Source organism: Tubulanus polymorphus, chromosome 4 (assembly GCF_964204645.1).
Source record: "Tubulanus polymorphus chromosome 4, tnTubPoly1.2, whole genome shotgun sequence".
NCBI lineage: Eukaryota > Metazoa > Nemertea > Palaeonemertea > Tubulaniformes > Tubulanidae > Tubulanus > Tubulanus polymorphus.
This window is the reverse complement of record NC_134028.1, coordinates 8773445-8783279: the sequence shown is the minus strand read 5'-3', so window position 1 is coordinate 8783279 and position 9835 is coordinate 8773445. Positions and strand designations below refer to the sequence as shown.

The 9835-nt window shown below is 37.3% G+C and overlaps 1 long non-coding RNA gene across 1 annotated transcript; it reads right to left on the bottom strand.

Annotated features, from left to right (window-relative positions):
• Positions 1-837: 837 nt before the first annotated feature.
• LOC141903115 (uncharacterized) lies at positions 838-8520 on the bottom strand. Its single transcript, XR_012619046.1, has 3 exons — positions 8458-8520; positions 2257-2318; positions 838-855 (listed from the first exon to the last, which is right to left on the bottom strand). It is a non-coding gene; the product is annotated as an uncharacterized LOC141903115 (long non-coding RNA).
• Positions 8521-9835: the final 1315 nt, after the last annotated feature.

The window sequence follows — 9835 nt, the reverse complement described above, 5'->3', positions numbered from 1 at the left end:
CCAAGGCCAGTTGCCGATTATCCCAAATATGTTGCAACGTCCACGGATAGTTACTAAAGGGTTATGATTGGTAATCATGAGAGCTATATTCGTTGGACTATAGATAAGGGCGTGGTGTCTGAATATATTGACCGTTTAGTTCATCCGATATTAATGGGACTCGCTGTGTAATATCTCTATAGCGACACAGTCCTCCGATAACAGAAAGGCTGTTGTCATAACACGTGAAAACTAGAATATTTGGTTGATTTCCATAAAACAAAGAATCTCACGTAAACAATCAGATACATTCGTGCTCGGGATCGTTGTCATCGTGAAGCGAATACATCGACGTATGTATATATAACTGGAAAACCGAATTTCAATGGACGTTTACCTCGCTTGGAAGGGTGGGGTTCTACTTAATGTAACAGCATTCCAAACTTTAAAATGGCACGAACAAAACAATTTCGGAAATTAATACAGTCATAAAATATATACTTCATTCGGTAGATCGTAACCAAACCGACTCTTACAAAAGCCTAAATCAAACTTCGATTTCGCTGCTAATCCCCGACTTCTTTAATCCCGCATATGGTCATCTTCCCATGTATTTTCGATTTATTCATATTCTCAAGAATCTCAGAAATAAAAGCGGGGCCATCGGCGGCTGAAATGAGATCAATCAGCGCTTCCCGAGGGACGTATCATCGCACACGCTATCGCAGTACAACGCGAAACCAATTCCCGATCGATTTCATGCGACGGGAAAAAACCGACGAATATTTTAAGAACGTTACTTACCGCGATTCTGCGGTACTCGTTTTCTTGTTTGGTTTCCAGGGGAATCACCAGCTCAGCGTAAAATACTTTTATCTGAAATTCACGAAATTTCATCGCAAACGTTCTTTCATTTATCAGATATAGCAAATATGAATAACATCGGTGGCTATGTATAAAAATCTGGACAATTCAAAATTATTTTTAAGGAACAATAAAAAACAACTTTTGCTTAACAGATGATTACTTTATATCATAATGTGTTTCCCCTAATCAAACTGTAATTATAGTTGCATTAATTTGCAATAACGTTTATTACAATTTAAAAGTGAGCATGTTGTGTATTTGAGGATTGACTAAGATCGTGCATGAATTTTTATATTTCTTTTTTCTGCTTCACTTTTTTCTAGTTGAGCGACCTGTTTTATACAAACTATTCTGTAGTTTCTACAGGCCCCACCAAGTCTAATTTACTGATGTATTTTGCACAAGTTATGCTGCAGTTTATATTTGACAATAAATTTATTCAACTGCATTGATTACATATACATGTATTGTAGAAAGATTTGTTCGATCACATTTCGCATTTCGATTTTATAAATTCAAATTTTCATTTCCGTTTGAGTTGCATTTCCGGTCTGCATTTGTTTCAGTTTTGTGAGCACATTTGACTCACTTTCCAGTTGACCTTCGAGTCAATTAAACTCGTTCGTCAGAATTCAGTCACAATATGCTCCGCGAACAAACCCACAACTGGGGAATGGATGACTAATGTTTGTTGATCTTATTTTTAGAACTCTGAAGCTAGATAGGAATGATACACGCGGTTGCGCTTTGGTAGGTATCAATAGTTTACTAATGACCGCGACGCTGCACGTAGGAGTTCATCACTCCGAAAATAAATATCTTAATATATTGATAACCTCACTTATATCGATTTCGCCCTATACAAGATTCGATTCCCCTCATGGCCATTAATAGCGATACGTAAAGGTTCTGACGTCATCCATAAACTATCGTCTGATAGAACGGGTATCAAATCAGGACCATTGGTCGCGTGCGCTTTGTTTGATGCCGTAAAAACCGTCATAATAATTATGTTTATACACATTGATACTCTAGTATGCGTTATAAGGGGTGCTGTGTGAGTCGATGTGCACTACGTAATCAATATTGACATCTAAAAATAACAACTGCAATTATGAATTTTGGCGTTTATTTTTTGTAGATTTCATAACTCTCATTTCATTTTTGATAATTTTAACTATTTTTTCGAAGATGTGCACTACGTCATCAATATATCGGGGCTAGAACAGTTGCCGGTCAATTCAATTCAGTAATCGATATATTCTAATCCAAAACTAACGTTTTGTTCCTCAATATTATATAATTCATATTATTTATTATTCATTGTCGACGATATCAAGCAATATATGTGTTGTTTCTCGAGGCGGCGATAAACTTTCACGTAAGTTCATCGCATAAATGTATACTTACGTTTTCAGTTATTTGATTTTGGATGTCTTTGAGGACTTCCGTAATCTGCATCAGCGTATCACCTGCGAAGACAAACATAATGACCTCGGGTTAAATTTAGGTCAGAGGACATTAATCATTCTATATATACGATACGTTCTAATGAAATGCTACCGAAATGTATCAACCCGGTGTATCTTATTACTGTAAACCGTAGGTTATTTAATACGTTTATTGTTGTTCGGTTAATATTCACAGCTCACAGGTTTCTTTAGCCAGCTCTATGTTTCTTGGTTTCTATGCCTAGATCTTCTCGGTCAGGTATCGCTTTGGGAGCCGCTGAGCTAAATCTCGGCTTGTAGTAGCTCACGGGTGAACCAAGTCTTTACTTGACGCCGTAAAAACCGTTACAATAATGACTTCAAACATAGATGGGCACGGAGCGAGCTGATGTGCCCTGCGCGTCATCAATATTGGCGTTTCAAAATAACCATAAAAATTGTGAATTTTGGCGTTCATTTCGTAACTAAATATATTGCATGCCTCGTACTTATTTTCTATTAAAAAAATGTTCATGTCTTGATTTTTGAGTGGACGTGCTCTACGTCGCCAATATTGGGTTGTGCGCTACACTGGTTGCGGGTCGATTTAATTGAATTGTCGATATATTCAAATGAAAAACAATTCTATTGATCCATGATATTATATCATATTGTATTATTCATCGTCGATAATATTTGGCAACATATGCGTTATTTTTCCTCAAGGCATCAATAAACTTCAGTTTAGTTTTCTCGTTTCATATCTTAGAATTTGAATCCAGATCCAAATCCCAGATCCAAGTCGGGTGGAATGTAATCCAAAAGAGCCATAAAAGTCACAACTGCGCATGTAAAACTGATTCCATTAGTAAGGTATTCATGGTTTCAGATTTAAAGGTCGTGCACGCGACATAATACCTCGTTTTTACCATCAGAGTTGTATCATGCGGACAATTTCTTAGTTCCATAACAGTTTAGTTTGGATTAGAATTTGTGTGATCAAGCATCAATGACGGTTGGCAATCAATCTGTTGATTAGTCATTTGTTTGTCATGAGTCTACGTGTAGCGTAGAAATATCAATTAGTTGTTTTGCTCATACTTTTGCCGAGTATATAATGCATAAGCTTATGCGTACAGATGGTAACCATACGGGTAGATGGGTTTTGAGAATTAAAGAATCAAATGTTAAAGATGATCGTTTTGGTTGTTGGATGTCGACTCGGGAACTTGAACGAGAAATACACGGCGCGATAGTCAGAGACAACGAAAGATAATTTGGTCGTTTAGAATTTTCTGGGCCATCTATCTTGTTGTAAATCTACCGTCGTTCCTGGCTGTCAGTTACGACGCCGTAACGTGATTGCTGCAAGAAGACTTCTACATAATATCTCAGTGTAAACAGAATTTTGAAGTAATATTTTGACAACGATCTCAGCGAAAAGACCTTTATGCATTGATCCCTGCGCGTTGTTAAGATTGACGCATTTTTACGGTTTACGTAAACAGCGGCGAAAACTGAACGGAACAAGTACGGTTTCCATGGCGATAAATCTGGGTGGAGTCGGCAATCAGTTTAAATGCGCACAATGCGGGAGACAATATTGAACATACGTACTGCAAATAAGTCTAACTCATCAGTTAAATTTGTTTCAATTCGATGCTACGTTGTGGATCGATTATACGCGAGGTTGCTAATTATTGGAGCAATTTAGTTTCGATCGAAAGGTCGGCGAGTACTTCGACTCAACTTGATATAGATATTATCAGGCTGAAAAATCGATACCTTGTTTCTCCTTTCTGCTGGGCCCAGTTTCACGAAAATGCGTAAGCCAAAAACGGTTAAGTTTGAATTGTTGTCCTCGTTGAAAATATCACTAATATCGATTACATCAACAATTTCAGTTTAACCTTTTCGTGAAACTGGGCCCTGAGCTCCCGACCGGCCGCCTATATCTACCCTGTACTTTCTTTTAAACCATGATCATGCAGATATCAGATCCGATGGCCACAGAAATAAACTGATTTCAAATTCAATTGCGATTTACAAAACGAGTCGGCCGATCAGGAAAAACAAGGTATCGTTTTAAAAATCCTTACTGTAATTTAGTGTAATGAAAACGTCTTCGCAATCAGGACATTATTAGATTCGCGAAACAATTTGCGCCATTTTTGGAAATTCTGTAAAATGAATCGGCTCGCGGGCATCGGCAAAGAAAAACCATGGAACATCTAGAACCCGAAATCAAGTAATTGCCGCGTATCATTGATTAGGTCCCAGTAGAGAAGAAGAAGTGACTGGCCAGATGAATATTACGATTCATAACACGTTTCCTATCGATCGGAAAACTACTAAATCGTGATTTTTTGAGTATAGATCGCGAAAAGGACGACGGTGCCCACTTTTCACCAGCCTGCGTCACACGGAACCATAACCAATTTATTCTTCGTTACTCGGAGCCGGTAGATTAGAGCAATAAATGATGGCGATCAATGAGATGGCTGAATGACAATTCCGAGAACCGTGATGCGAATGCTCTAGCGATTGACAGCTTATTGAGAGGCGGTCACTTGAAAGAAGGAAATACATGAATTTTGCATAAATTCTGTTCAATGTAATTTCGAATAATGTCAATAATATAGAATTTATACAGCTTCGCACTGCTTTCGAAAATAGCCAAAACATGTACAATGTTATGACTTTAATCGCTCCACCTTTTGGTGCAACAGAGAAAATCAAGATCATTTCGGATCGCGGTTGTTTATCAGAGTTGTAATGTAAGAACGCGTACGTGTGTTATATATTACATCGACTATGGAATCAAACGAGTCCGGTGCATTTACTAAACATGCGATTTTATAGCCCCGGCGGGATCGCTCTGATAGCCTTGATTACATAATCCGCTTAGATAATCCGGATTGTACCATGCGTTCTAAAACCGAAAGCAACCGAGTGAATGAAATTTGTTACATCTGTTACATAGTAAATGTTTGAGATAATTTTTGTAGTTTTGTAGCTGTTGCTAAATAAAATAAATAGTTGATCAACTACGGACGGGCAATTGTGAGTAGTTTCCCCTGATTCAGGGGCCAGTTTTGTAGTTAGTTCCAGGGCCCAGAGAACGCCCGATTTCCACGAGGATCGTTAATATTGCGAGCTTTCAGTAAGATTCGGGGAAGGGTGGTTGCCATAACTAAGTCCAAGGCAATGACACATTAATTTCTTCAGTCGATTTGGTCTCGTTGATGAAGGATCTGATGACAGAAACGAGCATATTTTCAGGTTCGAGCGATTGAACGAAATCGACGTCCAAAATCTACGAATTTTCTATCACAGAATGACGAACGCTTTCGACAAACAATTTTATAAATTTTACAAATGATGGGAATTATTTTTGAATTAGTCATACGCCAAACACGTCTATACATCTAGATAGATTGATTGATTGGTTTTTTGGACAGATTTCGACATCGATGATTATTTCAAACATTGATTGATCGATTTATTGATGCGCTATATCGATTTTCATTTTCCACAAACATGTTTACATCCAGATGATAGGCCTACGCATTATACAAGAAGAAAGCTATTCTACGAGTATTTCCATGAATTCTATCAAACGTATTCGGTATTCTCGAGTTTTCTCAACGTTGGTTCCACAGGCGCCCCCAAAGGGGATTCGAGGGTAGCGAACGGACCCCCTAAAACTTTCACACTGCCCTTCCAAAAGTCAGTGTAAAAAATTTAGGTCAAGATTTTTCGAGATTTTTCGAAATTTCGAGGTTTTTTTTCAAATGAGAAGTAATCTATTCTTAAATGATTTATTTAGGTATTCCGATTATTTGGCCTCTAAAATGAGACGTTGTTTAAGTTTCGCTTATTGAAGAAAACATCATCTAAGATCAGTTCTTTTGCAATAGAATGTGCCCCTTTTCGCAGTGAAAAAAGTCCTTTTTCTTAAGATAGGACTACCCCGAGAAAAAGGCTCGGCGCGGGCTCGTTTCCTCGAATTTACAAAATGATGAATTCGCTCATCTATTGGATTATCTGATCTACTCGGGAGAGAAACGTTCGAGCTCCATGGTTCAGAGTCAAATTGTTCGGTAATTCAATTTGCGTATAGCTACTCGGCGTCAAAAGCGTGGTAAATCCGCTGTACCTTTTTAAGTGGCGGTGTTCCTAACACGGATAAAAGATACTCTTAACAAGAATAAATCAAGATCCGAATCGATTTGGGTAGTACGGATGGATACGGGTTCGGAAGAAAACCTATAACGGTGGTTGCGATACAGTATATTTATTGCCGGGACTCGTCATCAGATTTTTGCAAAAAGGGTCGTCGGATATCACAATCATGTCATCATGGCTCATAACTAGCGATTGGATCATACTCCCGATAGAACGGAGTCGTTGTAATTTATTCCACTGTAGTAAATATAACATCAAGCATCAAAGCCGATCAAGGGCTAGGTAAGGTGTGAATGGGGCGGTGGCTATCACCTTTTGAGTAAATATTTGTAGTGTAAAATCCATTAGCACTATATCATTGATAGGTTAACACATTTTTATAATTCCCCACTAAAGAAATGATTACATTTGGCTTGGTCAATCCTTGTTACCATAGTTGGCTAGAGACAAAGGATCAGCGCGGATCATTGGGGAGGGGGGGGGTCGTACCTATAATGCCAACCGATATTCTTTGGGGGAAATATTCGGTGAAAACACTCTCAGTAGCACGAATGCATCTATAGCTTTTCAAAATTTCATAATCACATCGCACCTGTACAGTAACACGTTGTCTTTTGTAAAATGGTGCCGCATCATATTCCCCAAAACGAGGATGGCGATGGTCTCACACATGGCCATCCAAAACGAGAAACGAAAAAATCTTTAGAAAGATGATTGTATTGTAAGTGCCGCACGAAATTCTCTGACATTTTATCTATACCTTGTAGGCCCTATCGGAAATACAACCACGTATTTTTGCTTGTATTACTATATGTATGTATACTTTGAATACTGAGCGAGTCGCGATAATCTTACTTTTAGAATCTCGATCATTCCCGCTCCGACTTTCTCCAGATGGTAGGAATGTTTTCTCAATTTCATATTCAGCCGGTGAAAATGTGTTATTTTTAACAGTTATATCCGAGAATAACCGGATACCGCGTTAACTCGTGTTTACTATACAGTACTAGAAACTACTCGATCTTAAGACGAGCGTTTAGACAGATACTCCCGGAATACGCATCCGTAATTGTATCAAATCCCCTTAAATCTCTAAGACTAATCTAATGCTGGGGTATACATTCAACTGCTGCTATAGACCTTGGAGTAATCGATAATTGCTCCAGCGCTAAACAATGCTTTTACCAACAATTCATCGGTCAACAGTTCAGAATCGTCCCGCTTGCACTTTCACTTTTGACCGCGCTACGAGATATGAATTTACGCTGCCCGATATCTGAAAGTGCCCGTCTGAATACCAACGGGAACTGCCGTCTCTGGGGTCGCGCGTTTAAAATGGGATTCAAAATCTAATATTTATTCCGATTTAACGTCATCGGACCGCAGCCGCTGTTAATTGAGAAGTGTCACGTGAACAAATATATATGAGTGCACTTCGCACATTACGTTCGTAAACACTTTGTTTACTCACAAAATCAGCTGTCAAACTGATATATATCGCTATATCGCTATATATCGCTGAATCTCGGAAGGGCCTTCGAGTACAACGAGGAATAACAACAGAAAGCTTTAATTCATAATAGTGGAAGGACGAAGTAATATTGATCTATTAGATCAATTAGTTTTAGAAATTACTTTTTCTAAAAAAATTCTTTAAAAAACCTCTAAATCTAATACATCATCCATTCAGAAATATATCGTGTCTTTGGTATAGCTTATGTGAAAAATGGAATATTATCGAGATAAACTGAGTTTGAGCGGCAGAACGATATCACACAATCAAACTGAAAGAAGTATTCGTTTACGAGGTGGGACCTCCCTGGTGAGACCTATACTACGAGCGTTAAGATAAACCTCAATGGATCTTATACGCGTAAATCATCTAAGAAATGTATCGATATATTCTAGATAGGAAGCTCGATACTTCTCTGTCCGTCCCTGATAAGTTTCTCAATTCTACGTTCTACCGGTATTATATGATTATTTTCTTCACCTAATTCCACAGTAGCACCTTTACACGATTGAGCCGTCTGAGCAAGTTTCACTAATGAGTCGATATACGCCTTGGCATACTGAGAAACTCCTGAAAAACGATAAAATTATTTTTGTTTTATTAGTACACATTGGCCTTGAATATATTCGAAAAATTAGTGATTATGATCGTGATTGAAAGGTATCTTACAAGATAGGATGGAAATTGAACAAAAATGCAATGCTCAATTTTCAAAGGTATAATCATAAGACAATAACTGCAGAAGGCATACTATGGTGGCTGATGTGGGCCACAAAATATCAAATTGATGAAAGTAAATAAAAGTTAAAAACTGAAACTGAAAACAATACTTTGATTTCAGCATCCACTTAACATAATTTAAAATTGTTTTCAAGCCCTAAAAGTTGATTTCAGCACGTTGAGAAAAAACCGTTTTTCGTGAATTTGAGATTTTTTGGCCAAAATCAACCACCATAAAATACTTGAATTCATCTTTAAAGAATTGATTCAAAAATAAAGTAACGACTTAGTAAAGCGTTCATTTTCTAGTAGATACACACACTGTGCCAGTAATTAATCATCGGCAAAATTATAACTCGAAACTCGAAAACCGTTTCAGTTTTTCACACGTTTTAAGCGGGTTTTTTACCTTGTAATTGTCTTTGATATGCCTTTCCCGTTGCAATAAATTGCTTCAAACATGGATTGAAATTGTCGGAGAGATTCTGAAAATAATAACAATAGATATAAACCTATATTTAAGAAAAAAACACAAAAAAGAAATATTGGTTTGTAACCTAACACCAAGCCATCGAATATAGTTTCGATCGTTAACAATCCTATTAAACATTTCAATTTTAACTATTTTTAACTTAATTGCAAATTAATGATTTTAAAACAAACTCCACGATCGATTGGAATGTTTGAAAATAATTCACATTTCATCTTTAGCTACTGAAAATTATGAGATCAAGCAATTGCTTTAATTTGTGAATAATTGGAATCGAATATTTTTTTGCCGTTTTTTCCAATAATTAAAAAACAGGGAATTATGAATTCGTTTCAATATATATATTACGTATTATATATCACTTTTCCTAGCATTCTGGTTGAGTGGAGGTTAAAATTAATTAATTGAACGCATGTTGAGATGAATATAATGGCGCTAATATCGATCAAAGCACGGATAGCCGATTTCCGATAATAATTGTATATTCTCAATTCCAGAGCTGTACTCGCGTCTACAACAAATGTAAAATACGTTTCAGTCGGTCGAGTAATCATATTACCTTATAAACGTTCTCGGTCAGTTTATGAATTCTGATGCTGCTGTCCATCGTGATAATCCGTTTCGAGGTTAATCCATTAATTCGATTGG